This window comes from Penaeus japonicus, unplaced genomic scaffold (genome assembly GCF_977035675.1).
Source record: "Penaeus japonicus unplaced genomic scaffold, GWHDUDI00000001_assembly GWHDUDI00000024, whole genome shotgun sequence".
NCBI lineage: Eukaryota > Metazoa > Arthropoda > Malacostraca > Decapoda > Penaeidae > Penaeus > Penaeus japonicus.
Window position 1 is genome coordinate 3,953,783 of NW_028234426.1, and position 16,059 is coordinate 3,969,841.

Below are 16,059 nucleotides of genomic sequence, written 5' to 3' on the forward strand. Positions count from 1 at the left end.
AATATAGGCCATGTTTCAACAATTCCTGAACACACAAGTCATTCCATAGCTGAAGATTTACAATCGTGGAAAAGCGACAATAGAAATTGAAATTGGTTGGCGTAAGATGCACATCAATCATTCTCAGCAAAACTGTTCTTCAGAAGATCATATAACATTACTTAGATATTATAAGATATGACAAAACATCAGGCATACCGAGCTCCAGTACATCAAACATAGCAATCCAGTAGGAAAGGAAAACACGTGGTTAGTATAAGAAGGGTTAGCAAATGAAAATTTCATGAGGCTTACTGTATGGTAATAACAATATTGACAAAGCCTGACTAAAATTGTAGTATAGAGTCCATATCAGCTTGTTAATGTGTGTCACAATGAGCAGAAAGAATTAAAAAAGAAAAAAAGTAAGAAACCTACTTTTTGGGATTTGTTTACAAAAACACCGAAAAGCAAAACAGATATGGAAGAGGAAAGCGACTTGCATTTGTTGTTACTATTGCCACAACACAAGGAAAATGCTTCAGACAATTGTACAGAACTTAGCAAATTTGCTCTCCTTCGATGGGGGTAAAACAAATTCATGGAGGCTTTGAGCCAATGGTTGAAGGTTTACATGCCTAAGAGACCCCCCCCCCTTTATTTTGGTCCATTTTTACAGATGGTCCCCTTAATTCCAAAGAAAGATAAGCGGTACAGTATTTGCCTTAAACGCAGATGATTCTTCTTACCATTTAATTATTTTGAATTTATTTTTACTCAGCCACACATAAAAGCCTAATATATTATGCAGTCTGGAAAAAATACAATGAAAGCGGCAGTGTCTTGTATACAGAATATAACATTCAATCACAAATTATATTTTGAAACAATGGAATAGCCCATTAGGGGATCAAGGATATCTATGATTAGGTAGTAACCGAACCTGTACTTGAGTCAAAGTGATGATTCCTAAAATTAGTAATTCCTAAAATTAGTAATGTCGTAGCTATCATGCTTAACCCATTCGCGCCGGTCGACTTGCTATCACAGGGTCGAAAAATAGCCTAAGAGACGCCCTAATTCTGATTGCTAATTGGTTGTTACCACGTTTACCCGGGCTTTTCGGGAACTAGGAAGGCTGTGATTGGTGGATAGAGTGAATATAACCCCCCTAAATAATCGTAGAATAATCACTTCTAAGCTTGCCACGATGCCGACACGATCTGCAAAGCGTTACTGCATTCTACCATCTTTCTCACATTCATCGTCTTGTTTCGTCAGACGAGGATGACGTTGACGACCTCCAACCTTCCACTTCTGGAACGGTGTGGGTTTCAATGGAATCTGAATTAGTTGAAGACGATTTCTCGTTTGATGAACATGGTAAGTGTGCACTTTATGTTAATTAGTGATATGCTCAAAGTTTTTAACTTGGAAAAGCTTTAGAAAAAAAAACTGCGCTTTTTCACGAGGACGATAGTGGTAGTGAGGACGAGCGGCAAGACGAAGTTACTTTCTGCGGATAAGTGTAAATCTACCTATTTAGATAGTTTTTTCTGTAATATTGACTTTGTAAATAACCATAAAAACACTTAGTTCTGTTTGTGGAAAAAAAATCAATGTCCCTTTCTTTCAACTGGTCCCTCCGTGCTTGATTGGCCTGGAAATAGCACAGATATGAATCCTATTGAAGGTTTATGGAAAGACTTAAAAGATGAAGTCGGCAAAATTGAATGTACCAACAGAGTACAGCTCATCCAGCGGTTGATAGAGGTTTGGCACAGAAATCCAGATATCAGGAACAAAGCACAATTGAAGCATGCCAAGACGTGTTGAAGCAGTTATTAGAGCCAAGGGAGGTCCGACAAAATAATGAGATGATATAAAGATAAAACAAAACATTTACTGACTAATTTCCTTCTGTCAATAAAAATGTTAATAAATCAGTTGAATGGCCAGAATTGTCTACTAATTTTCCCAGTAGATAAAAATAAGTATATAAAAAAATCTGAGTACCTATGTTTCTTCTTCAGGTCCACGTCGTTATTTTCCCGATTCCGATTGGGAGGATGACGATGTGGGAAGCGTCTCGAGCAGTGACGATGATACCGACAGTGAGCGGGATCAATTGGACTTAGTTTCTAACGAAAGTTCAATTGATTCCGATACTCCACTGTCGCAAGTCGTCCGGCAGAGGTCGCAGCGGGATGCCCCTGGTACTCCGGGGTTCGTCTGGAAGCGGAAGCAGGATGTTCCTCGGAGGTATGGCTTCGCGGCCTCCCCAGGGATCAAGCTTGATTACCTGGAGAGAACCTCTACCCCCAGGACACTCTTCGACCGTTTCCTGACCCCGGAGTTGATGCAAACAATCACAGCCGAAACTAACCGGTAAGTTGCCCACATTGAGCATCATGGCACGATTTGAATATACAATGTTTCCTTAGCACACTTGTGGATGCATGTCTTGCGTATCTTTCTTTTTCAGGTTTGCCGGCCAGCAGTGGGATGATGTCTCTGTTGACGAGATGTACTCTTATCTTGGGCTCCGGCTCATGATCTCAGTGCAGCCTCGTCCACGACAGAGGCACTACTGGTCGAGGGATCCTAAGTTTCGGTGTTGTCTTTTCCTCAGGACGATGGCGAGAGACCGCTTTGATTCCCTGTCGAGGTACTTGCACTTTTCGGACGACAACGACCTCGGGCCGTTGCTGACCGACTGTGAAGCTTCGGCCGGTGATCGACGCTCTCTCTCTCTCGTCAGTTCTCGTCGGTGTTCATTCCTGGCAAGCTGGTGACCGTCGACGAGTGTCTTTGGGCTTTCCGGGGGCGCCATCATGCCGTGCAGTACAACCCTTCAAAGCGGGCCAGGCGTGGCATGAAGGTGTACAAGCTCTGTGCCAGCAACGGTGCAGAAGCGGGGTACACCTGCGCTTTCCGGATTTACGTTGGCCAGGATCGCGGCGATCTTCCTGCCAGTATGAAGGTCGTCGTGGACTTGATGGAAGCCGCGGACATGCTGGGAAAGGGGTATGAGGTTCATTTGGACAATTGGTACTCATCGCCAACCCTTTTCCACTACCTCCAGGCCCGTACCACCAGTGCGGTGGGAACTGTCCGGCCAAACAGGAAGTCCATGCCTAGGGACATGGAGGTGAAGCTCCGTAGCGATGGGGACTATCGAAGCTCAAGGACAGGCATGCTTTGTCTGTCCTGGAAGGACAAGAGGTGGTCAAGCATGCTTTCGACGGTCCACACGAGCGAGATGGTCACCCTTCCGACCCGCCGGCAAGGGGTCACTCGCAGTAAACCTCGTGTAGTCGCGGACTACAATGTCGGGATGAAGGGTGTAGTAGACCTGAGCGACCAGCTGGCTCAGTACTACCCTACGACTCGCAGGTCCATCAAGTGGTACAAAAAGATCTTTTTCAACCTCCTGGCCATGTGCATCGTCAATGCCTACTGTTTACACAAGGTACTCGGGGACACGATGCCGCAGTACGATTTTCGGCTTGGACTCGTCGACTCGCTGTTGGGGCTGAACACCGGACCATCTTCCGGATTTCACCCCTCAACGACGTTACAGGAGGTGTCGCATGTGCTGGCTACACGTGTAGGTCGTCGTCGGGAGACCTGCATCATGTGCATCAATTGTACGGTCGCTCTGTGCGCGGGGAAGTGCTTCAGGCGCTTCCACACGCAACAGAGGTGAAGGAGAAGGAGAGGCGAGGATTATGAGGAGGTGGAGGAGCAAGGAAAGGTGGAAAAGGAGGAGTTGTATATAATTTACTATTAATTTTTTACATATTATTTATGTATATGTTGTGCAATTCTATTTATTTGAATAAAAAAAAAATGAAAATTATATAACATCTTTTTGTTACCCCACTAAAAGAAAATGACATTTGAAAAACATTGCTGTTACATAGTAATACTTTTTACACATGCCTTTACATTTTAGACGCAATCATCAAAGAAATAAGAATAGAGTACATGTATTTACTTGAGAATATGAACAACCATACATATACATACTTCTTTTGGGAAGAAGAATAAAAGCTATTGTTACTTCACGAGAAGAATGCTTCCATTTCCTATAGGAGTTAAGAATATGAAAAAAAGTTCAAGAGAATAACACTGTCGAAAAAGGTGTTACAGCACTATTTTTTTTTTAAACATACCTCCTCTGAACATTGAACATTGCGTCTAAAATGTAAAGGCATGTGTAGAAAGTACTGCTAACCAATTTATTAGTCATGAGCTGACGACCCAGCTGATTCCCGACAAGTCAGCGGTCTCGCTATGGGCTCACCACTTAGCGCGGTTCTGGCCTGCCTCTTTATGGAAGCATTCGAAAAGGACCACTACATGAACATGAACGGCAGACGTTCGATTTGGCTTCGATACGTAGATGACGTCCTGGTAATCGTCCCCAGGAGATCGTGCTTACATCAAACGCTTACGCAACTGAATGCCGTGCACGACAAGATCCAGTTTACCATAGAGGAAGAGGACTCTCAAGAAGCTACATTTTCTCGATGCTGTGATCTATCGGCGCGATAGCGACCTACGTTCTTCAGTGTACAGAAAGCCAACGAATAAAGACGATTTCATACACGATTAATCCGCACACAGAAATAAAGTTAAATCGGGAGTCGTAGGTTTCTTACTCAGGACTTTGAGGACATACAGCCCTGAATTCCTAGACGATGAAATAAAGTACATCATTGATGTATTTATGAAACAAGTACCCAAGGGGATTTCTTCTGAAACTCCGAAAGAAGGGGAGTTCATTATAACGAGGTCAAAAACCGAACCCTCCTCCTCTCCAAAGTTCTTAGTGCTACCTCAAGGCAACATCTCCGAGGCGGTAAATAGGCATTTCGGAAGCTCCATCATGATCGCCAACACTTCTGGTGCAAAAATAGGGCCCCTTGTCACACAGCCAGAAGAGTTTCTAGTCATCTAAAAGATCTTAACATCAAAGTGCTTGATTGGCCTGGAAATAGCCCAGATATGAATCCTATTGAAGGTTTATGGAAAGACTTAAAAGATGAAGTCAGCAAAATTGAATGTACCAACAGAGTACAGCTCATCCAGCGGTTGATAGAGGTTTGGCACAGAAATCCAGATATCAGGAACAAAGCACAAGACTACATTAGAAGCATGCCAAGACGTGTTGAAGCAGTTATTAGAGCCAAAGGAGGTCCCACAAAATACTGAGATGATATATGTATAAAGATAAAACAAAACATTTACTGACTAATTTCCTTCTGTCAATAAAAATGTGAATAAATTAGTTGAATGGCCAGAATTGTCTATTAATTTTCCCAGTAGACAAAAATAATTATATAAAAAATTTGGAGTACCTATGTTTCTCCTTCAGGTCCACGTCGTTATTTTCCTGATTCCGATTGGGAGGATGACGATGTGGGAAGCAGCTCGAGTAGTGACGATGATATCGACAGTGAGCGGGATCAATTGGACTTAGTTTCTAACGAAAGTTCAATTGATTCCGATACTCCACTGTCGCTTGTCGTCCTGCAGAGGTCGCAGCGAGATGCCCCTGGTGCTCCGGGGTTCGTCTGGAAGCGGAAGCAGGATGGTATGGCTTCGCGGCCTTCCCAGGGATCAAGCTTGATCACCTGGAGAGAACCTCTACCCCCAGGACACTCTTCGACTGTTTCCTGACCCCGGAGTTGATTCATACGATTACAGCCGAAACTAACCGGTAAGTTGCCCACATTGAGCATCATGGCACGATTTGAATATACAATGTTTCCTTAGCACACTTGTGGATGCGTGTCTAGCATATCCTTTTTCAGGTTTGCCGGCCAGCAGTGGGATGATATCTCTGTTGACGAGATGTACTATTATCTTTGGCTCCGGCTCATGATGTCAGTGCAGCCTCGTCCACGACAGAGGCACTACTGGTCGAGGGATCCTAAGTTTCGGTGTTGTCTTTTCCCCAGGACGAGAGACCGCTTCGATTCCCTGTCGGGGTACTTGCACTTTTCGGACGACAACGACCCTCGGGCCGTTGCTGACCGACTGTGAAGCTTCGGCCGGTGATCGATGCTCTCTCTCGTCAGTTCTCGTCGGTGTTCATTCCTGCCAAGCTGGTGACCGTCGACGAGAGTCTTTGGGCTTTCCGGGGGCGCCATCATGCCGTGCAGTACAACCCTTCAAAGCGGGCCAGGCGCGGCATGAAGGTGTACAAGCTCAGTGCCAGCAATGGTGCAGAAGCGGGGTACACCTGCGCTTTCCGGATCTATGTTGGCCAGGATCGCGGCGATCTTCCTGCCAGTATGAAGGTCGCCGTGGACTTGATGGAAGCCGCGGACATGCTGGGAAAGGGGTATGAGGTCCATTTGGACAATTGGTACTCATCGCCAACCCTTTTCCACTACCTCCAGGCCCGTACCACCAGTGCGGTGGGAACTGTCCTGCCAAACCGGAAGTTCATGCCTAGGGACATGGAGGTGAAGCTCCGCGGCGATGTGGACTATCGAAGCACAAGGACAGGCATGCTTTGTCTGTCATGGAAGGACAAGAGGGTTGTCAGCATGCTTTCGACGGTCCACACGAGCGAGATGGTCACCCTTCCGACCCGCCGACAAGGGGTCACTCGCAGTAAACCTCGTGTAGTCGCGGACTACAATGTCGGGATGAAGGGTGTAGTAGACCTGAGCGACCAGCTGGCTCAGTACTACCCTACGACTCGCAGGTCCATCAAGTGGTACAAAAAGATCTTTTTCAACCTCCTGGCCATGTGCATCGTCAATGCCTACTGTTTACACAAGGTACTCGGGGGCACAATACCGCGGTACGATTTTAGGCTTGGACTCGTCGACTCGCTGTTGGGACTGCACAGCGGTCGGAGAGGAAGTCGTGCTGCCCGTACACCGGACCATCTTCCGGATTTCACCCCTCAACGACGCTACAGGAGGTGCCGCATGTGCTGGCTACACGTGTAGGTCGTCGTCGGGAGACCTGCATCATGTGCATCAATTGTAAGGTCGCTCTGTGCGCGGGGAAGTGCTTCAGGCGCTTCCACACGCAACAGAGGTGAAGGAGAAGGAGAGGTGAGGATTATGAGGTGGAGAAGGAGCAGCAGGAGAAGCAGCAAGGAAAGGTGGAAAAGGAGGAGTTGTATATAATTTACTATTATTTTTTTTTTTACATATTATTTATGTATATGTTTTACTATTTTATTTATTTGAATAAAAAAAATGAAAATTATATAACATCTTTTTGTTACCCCACTAAAAGAAAATGACACTTGAAAAACATTGCTGTTACATAGCAATACTTTTACACATGCCTTCACATTTTAGACGCAATCATCCAAGAAATAAGAATAGAGTACATGTATTTACTTGTATGTACATGTATGGTTGTTCATATTCTCTTCTTTTGGGAAGAAAAATAAAAGCTATTGTTACTTCACGAGAAGAATGTTTCCATTCCCCATTGGTATTATCATATAGGAGTTAAGAATATGGAAAAAAAAGTTAAATAGAATAACACTGTCGAAAAAGGTGTTACAGCACTATTTTTTTTTTAAACATACCTCCTCTGAACATTGAACATTGCGTCTAAAATGTAAAGGCATGTGTAGAAATTACTGCTAACCAATTTATTAGTCATGAGCTGACGACCCAGCTGATTCCCGCCAGGTCAGAGGTCTCGCTATGGGCTCACCACTAAGCGCGGTTCTGGCCTGCCTCTTTATGGAAGCATTTGAAAAGGACCACTACATGAACATGAACGGCAGACGTTCGACTTGGCTTCGATACGTAGATGACGTCCTGGTAATCGTCCCTAGGAGATCGTGCTTACATCAAACGCTTACGCAACTGAATGCCGTGCACGACGAGATCCAGTTTACTATAGAGGAAGAGGACTCTCAAGAAGCTACCTTTTCTCGATGCTGTGATCTATCGGCGCGATGGCGACCTACGTTTCTCAGTGTACAGAAAACCAACGAATAAAGACGATTTCATACACGATTAACCCGCACACGGTAATAAAGTTAAATCGGGAGTCGTTGTAGGTTTCTTACTCAGGACTTTGAGGACATACAGCCCTGAATTCCTAGACGATGAAATAAGTACATCATTGAGGCATTTATGAAACAAATACCCTAGGGGATTTCTTCTGAAATTCCGAAAGGCGGAGTTCATTATAACGAGGTCAAGAACCGAACCCTCTTCCCCTCCAAAGTTCCTAGTGCTACCTCAATGCAACATCTCCGAGGCGGTTAATAGACATTTCGGAAGCACCATCATGATCGCCAAAACTTCTGGTGCAAAAATAGAGCCCCATGTCACACAGCCAGAAGAGTTTCTAGTCATCTAAAAGATCTTAACATCAAAGTGCTTGATTGGCCTGGAAATAGCCCAGATATGAATCCTATTGAAGGTTTATGGAAAGACTTAAAAGATGAAGTTAGCAAAATTGAATGTACCAACAAAGTACAGTTCATCCAGCGGTTGATAGAGGTTTGGCACACAAATCCAGATATCAGGAACAAAGCACAAGACTACATTAGAAGCATTCCAAGACGTGTTGAAGCAATTATTAGAGCTAAAGGAGGTCCCACAAAATACCGAGATGTTATATGTATAATGGAAAAACAATAAAACATTTACTGTCTAAAAATTTCCTTCTGTCAATAAAAATGTGAATAAATCAGTTGAATGGTCAGAATTGCCTATTAATTTTCCCAGTACTGTAGACAAAAATAAGTATATAAAAAATTCTGAGTACCTATGTTTGTTCTTCAGGTCCACGTCGCTATTTTCCCGATTCCGATTGGGAGGATGACGATGTGGGAAGCAAGCAGCTCGAGTACTGACGATGATACCGACAGTGAGCGGGATCAATTGGACTTCGTTTCTATTGATTCCGATACTCCACTGTCGCAAGTCGTCCTGCAGAGGTCGCAGCGGAATGCCCCTGGTACTCCGGGGTTCGTCTGGAAGCGGAAGCAGGATGTTCCTCGGAGGTATGGCTTCGCGGCTTCCCCAGGGATCAAGTTTGATCACCTGGAGAGAACCTCTACCCCCAGGACACTCTTCGACTGTTTCCTGACCCCGGAGTTGATCCATACGATTACAGCCGAAACTAACTGGTAAGATACCCACATTGTACATCATGGCACGATTTGAATATACAATGTTTCCTTACCACACGTGTGGTTGCATGTCTTGTATATCTTTCTTTTTCAGGTTTGCCGGCCAGCAGTGGGATGATGTCACTGTTGACGAGATGTACTCTCATCTTGGGCTCCGGCTCATGATGTCAGTGCAGCCTCGTCCACGACAGAGGCACTACTGGTCGAGGGATCCTAAGTTTCGGTGTTGTCTTTTCCCCAGGACGAGAGACCGCTTCGATTCCCTGTCGGGGTACTTGCACTTTTCGGACGACAACGACCCTCGGGCCGTTGCTGACCGACTGTGAAGCTTCGGCCGGTGATCGACGCTCTCTCTCGTCAGTTCTCGTCGGTGTTCATCCCTGGCAAGCTGGTGACCGTCGACGAATGTCTTTGGGCTTTCCGGGGGCGCCATCATGCCGTGCAGTACAACCCTTCAAAGCGGGCCAGGCGCGGCATGAAGGGGTACAAGCTCTGTGCCAGCACTGGTGCAGAAGCGGGGTACACCTGCGCTTTCCGGATTTACGTTGGCCAGGATCGCGGCGATCTTCCTGCCAATATGAAGGTCGTCGTGGACTTGATGGAAGCCGCGGACATGCTGGGAAAGGGGTATGAGGTCCATTTGGACAATTGGTACTCATCGCCAACCCTTTTCCACTACCTCCAGGCCCGTACCACCAGTGCGGTGGGAACTGTCCGGCCGAACCGGAAGTTCATGCCTAGGGACATGGAGGTGAAGCTCCGCGACGATGTGTACTATCGAAGCACAAGGACAGGCATACTTTGTCTGTCATGGAAGGACAAGAGGGTTGTCACCATGCTTTCGACGGTCCACACGAGCGAGATGGTCACCCTTCCGACCCGCCGACAAGGGGTCACTCGTAGCAAACCTCGTGTAGTCGCGGACTACAATGTCGGGATGAAGGGTGTAGTAGACCTGAGCGACCAGCTGGCTCAGTACTACCCTACGACTCGCAGGTCCATCAAGTGGTACAAAAAGATCTTTTTCAACCTCCTGGCCATGTGCATCGTCAATGCCTACTGTTTACACAAGGTACTCGGGGACACAATACCGCGGTACGATTTTAGGCTTGGACTCGTCGACTCGCTGTAGGGGCTGCACAGCTGTCGGAGAGGATGTCGTGCTGCACGAACACCGGACCATCTTCCGGATTTCACCCCTCAACGACGTTACAGGAGGTGCCGCATGTGCTGGCGTGCGGGTCGTCGGGAGACCTGCATCATGTGCATCAATTGTAAGGTCGCTCTGTGCGCGGGGAAGTGCTTCAGGCGCTTCCACATGCAACAGAGGTGAAGGACAAGGAGAGGCGAGGATTATGAGGTGGAGAAGGAGCAGCAGGAGGAGGAGGAGGAGCAAGGAAAGGTGGAGGAGGAGTTGTATATAATTTACTATTAATTCTTTTTTACATATTATTTACGTATGTTTTACTATTTTATTTATCTGAATAAAAAAAATGAAAATTATATAACATCTTTTTGTTACCCCACTAAAAGAAAATGACACTTGAAAAACATTGCTGTTACATAGTAATACTTTTTACACAAGCCTTTACATTTTAGATGCAATCATCCAAGAAATAAGAATAGAGTACATGTATTTACTTGTATGTATATGTATGGTTGTTCGTATTCTCTTCTTTTGGGAAGAAGAATAATTGTTACTTCACGAGAAGAATGCTTCCATTTCCCATTGGTATTATCATATATGAGTTAAGAATATGGAAAAAAAAAGTTCAATAGAATAACACGAAAAATATGTTACAGCACTGTTTTTTTAGACAAACATACCTCCTCTGAACATTGCGTCTAAAATGTAAAGGCATGTGTAGAAAGTACTTCTAACCAATTTATTAGTCATGAGCTGACGACCCAGCTGATTCCCAACAGATCAGAGGTCTCGCTATGGGCTCACCACTTAGCGCGGTTCTGGCCTGCCTCTTTATGGAAGCATTAGAAAAGGACCACTACATGAACATGAACGGCAGACGTTCGACTTGGCTTCGATACGTAGATGACGTCCTGGCAATCGTCCCTAGGAGATCGTGCTTACATCAAACGCTTACGCAACTGAATGCCGTGCACGACAAGATCCAATTTACCATAGAAGAAGAGGACTCAAGAAGTTACCTTTTCTCGATGCTATGATCTATTGGGGCGATAGCGACCTACGTTTTTCAGTGTACAGAAAGCCAACGAATAAAGACGATTTCATACACAATTAATCCGCACACAGCAATAAAATCAAATCGGGTGTCGTTATAGGTTTCTTCCTCAGGGCTTTGAAGATATGCAGCCCTGAATTCCTAGACGGTGAAATAAGTACATCATTGATGCATTTATGGAACAAATACCCTAGGGGATTTCTTCTGAAATTCCGAAAGGCGGAGTTCATTATAACGAGGTCAAGAACCGAACCCTCTTCCCCTCCAAAGTTCCTAGTGCTACCTCAATGCAACATCACCGAGGCGGTTAATAGACATTTTGGAAGCACCATCATGATCGCCAACACTTCTGGTGCAAAAATAGGGCCCCATGTCACACAGCCAGAAGAGTTTCTAGTCATCTAAAAGATCTTAACATCAAAGTGCTTGATTGGCCTGGAAATAGCCCAGATATGAATCCTATTGAAGGTTTATGGAAAGACTTAAAAGATGAAGTAAGCAAAATTGAATGTACCAACAGAGGCTCATCCAGCGGTTGATAGAGGTTTGGCACAGAAATCCAAATATCGGGAACAAAGCACAAGACTACATTAGAAGCATGCCAAGACGTGTTGAAGCAGTTATTAGAGCCAAAGGAGGTCCCACAAAATACTGAGATGATATATGTATAAAGGAAAAAACAATAAAACATTTACTGTCTAAAAATTTCCTTCTGTCAATAAAAATGTGAATAAATCAGTTGAATGGCCAGAATTGTCTATTAATTTTCCCAGTAATACGTGTCAAAGCCGTCCACATAGAATCCTGACAGCGCTTTAAACTGCATATCATGCAGTGGATGCGAGAAAGTGCATTATGGTGAAACAGGACGTGGACACCGCGTCGGGTCGCTTCAAATTATCCAAGGTCGCGGCAACGTCTATCATGCGGACAACGAGCGAGAGGTCACGGGAATCAGCTGGGTCGTCAGCTCTTGACTAATATGTATATGTTCTTATAAGCTTGATGTAGTATGTAGTTCTGAAGACGGAGTAACCCGAAACGCGTAAATTAACATTGTGTTGTGGAAACTATTCAGTCTCATTTACATAATTTTTATCCGTGTCATCTTGTTAGTGAACGAACGTAATTACAACCGAGCTTATCACTTTCCAAGACGGTATAAGGAACGTTGACTTTATTACGTTTCTTGCCGCCAGCACAAAAAAATGTATAGCAGTGAGAAAACCTGAGAGAACTGAAGAAAAAACATCAGTATATATATAATCGCGAGAACCATCAGGGTCTTAAATATGATAGCTATACTCGTGCAAAATATGTACACGTACCAGTATAATTTGAAGTGGATAATATTTGAGCACAAACAAAATGGAATGGAAAAAATAGATAAAATTTGCATTATGTTAATGACTCGAATATTCGATAGATCAAATATCACGTTTAACTCGTCGCTCGATGATAAATGCCTTAAAAAAAGTTCGCATTTGCGGGTCTATTGCAAATTGTGGATCCCCAAACAAGCTTTTAGAATATTGGAAGGTATGATAATTGCACTTATCACTTGTATTGGAAGAATAGCAAATCACAAAGGTAATGCGAGGCTGTAGGTGAGACTTCCTTTGGACGCAATCTCACCACCTAGATGTCATCATGGAAAAGGCAAACCAATGGTTTACAAGACCTTTAAAACCCCTGAGAGGCCGTTGGAGTATAGCACTAGGCATGAAGCTTTCGAGATATTGTGCACAAACTTCATATCTAAGTTTGCAAGAGCAGAGTACCGACAGATAAGTGGTCTAGTCATGGTTTTCCACCGTCTTTTCATGGAAACGTTTAACAAGGAAATACTATTGGCAGGCATTCTGCATGGCTATAATACATATATGTCATTGTCATCGTCTCCAGGAGAACATGCTTACGTCAAATACAGACGCTGTTGAAAGCGGTCAACGATAAAATTCAATTTACTGTGGAAGAAAAATTAGAAACTAGCTTTCCTGGACAGATTCATGGAGGGGGGGTCGAGGCGGTCTGCATTCCTCAGTATTTAGAAAACCAACAAATAAAAATGACTTGTAACCATTACTACAGCAATAAAACCCGTAGTTTTAGAATTCTTTAGCCAGGCGGATAACGTGACGAGCCATTGTCTACATTGTCTATAATGTGGAGGAGGAACGAACTTGGGACTCCTAATTTCGTTTGGCGAAAGAAGGATAACATCCCGAAAAAAGTTCGGGTTTGCTGGTTCTCCTGGGGTCAAGGCAGACCTGGATGCAACTAGCGGCCCCCTTGAGATCTTCCAGTGTTGTTTTTTTCACGGACATCAACACATCTGCGAGACCAGTTGGCGAGTTTAATAATACAGGAGACCATAACAGTGAGAAATTATACAGTTTGTGTACATACAAGCCGTTTATCGAATTTGGAATCGAGTTACTGACGTTTGCCTTTCGTCTGATTCTAGGTATGCAGGGATCTCTCCTCCGGTCTCCCCTCACATGAGGAAGTGGTCCCCCATGTCCTAGGAGAAGCTCCTGATGGCGTCCTTTGGTCTGCGGGTGACGATGGGGTTCCACAAACTTCCCTGTTACCGGGATTTCTGGTCCCATCACCCAACCGTTTGTGTTGAGCTGTTGTGTTTGTTTGTGTCCCGGGATCGGTTTGACCACCTCACTACCCACCTTCATTTCGCGCATCTGGAGAATGGGGAAAAGAGGTTCCCGAGAACCGTCTGTGGAAGCTCAGACCGGTTATTGACGCCCTCAATACTGCCTTTGTTGAGACCTTGGTCCGAGAAAGACATCGCCATAGACGAGTCTTTGTGGAAGTTCCACGGGAAACTGAGGTTGTGTCACCTTCAATAAAAACAAACGGGCTACGTTTGGTTTGAAGATGGACAAATTATCGGCCAGTACCGGTCCGTCCAGCGGATACACTTCGTATTTCCGGATTTACACAGGCCAGGATAAGATAAGAGTACTATCTCGGTCTCGATGAAGGCAGTACCGGATTTACTGGAATCGAGTGCTGGCATGGGGAAAGGGTACACTGCCTTTGAAGACAATTGGTACACTTTCCCATCTCTTTTCCACATACTCCCATCCCGACGGGTGAACGCGGTGGGGACAGCAAGGGTAACACGTAAGTGGATGCCCCGTGACCAGGGCCCATATCAAAACATGGGGTCGGATCTTACCAAAGTATTTAATACACGATGGAAAAAAAAAAAAAACATACCAGATTATGATGGTTGTCTAATCTGCAACACGCATAACTAAATTATCGTTATAAACATGTAGTTGAGATTACGCGATTGCTTGGTGCAATTTCAGCAAATTAGATTTTTTTTTTCTTTTTCTTTTTTTAATGTTGCCCTAAGGATGATGGCTAGACATGCATATTTTGACATGACCGCACATCAATCACACCAGTCTCCCTCTTCCTCTTTATGAGCACTTGAAGTAAATAATGATTAGATTAATTCTTTTAACTTTTAATTTGTTCTTTTTCTCTCTATACATAAATGCAAGGCAAATCCCATCCCTATGTCTGAATTCACACGTAGACCAGAAAATCACCAAACGGCACTGGCGTAACAAAGATTGTCTCACTGTCATTACTAACTCAAGTCATACGCTTCACGATGTTAATTTACAAACAAATGCACACACCCTGACTATCAGTGCACGCGCGTGTGATCGAGAAAGTGCTAGTACATCCAACGCGTTCTAACGGCCCTAACCGACACCAGCGGAGCACGCGATATTAGCATCTGCAGATAAGCCACATAAGGCCTGTTATTTTGTCGCCCTGTTGATCCCATAAGAGTCTCACAGGCTAAACTTACGTACGTGCTGACACCCTGTTATGTCAACGGTTTTTACTTGGAATTCCTCAAGGATTATGTGTATGTGTGTATGTGTGTGTGTGTGTATGTGTGTATGAGAGAGAGAGAGAGAGACAGAGAGAGACAGAGAGAGACAGAGAGAGACAGAGAGAGACAGAGAGAGACAGAGAGAGACAGAGAGAGACAGAGAGAGACAGAGAGAGACAGAGAGAGAGGGGGGAACAAGACTAGGCAAGCAAAACGAGTTCGTTAAATGGTCTCTACCGCAATTCTCCCAAAACCACAAGAATATAACAAGATAACGCCCATCTTTTTTTCAAGAAAGCAGCAATAAGGAAAGAAAGTTGAGCAGCTCATAACTCTTCCTTTCTATTTATCTGGGCGCGGTGAGTGAAACTTAACTGAACTAATTCAAGAATATCACACACAACACGTGCACCACGAACCCATCTTGTACTCGAGGACACACTGTATGAAGAGTGAAATGAGAAAGAAAGAAGGGTAGAGGAGAGATGTAAACATTGATGTAAACATTGATGTAAACATTGATGTAAACATTGATGTAAACATTGATGTACGTGTGAGTGGTAGTAGAATGAAGGAGTCGGTGGTAGCAACAGTTACATAATTAGATTAGATAAATATCTTGAAAACTACAATATCTGAGGTGATTCAGATTATTATTATGACAGCTCGACGCGATAACTGAATATTGTATATCAAATTGAACATGTTGACTGTAGTAGGTGACTTGCAATTCCAGAGAGCAGTGTGTACAAATGACACTATAAATTTAATATTTAGTGTGTGCTACAAAAAGTTTATTATATACATATATATACACCTACATATCCAATATATGTATCGTAAAGGGCAGACATATATAGATACAT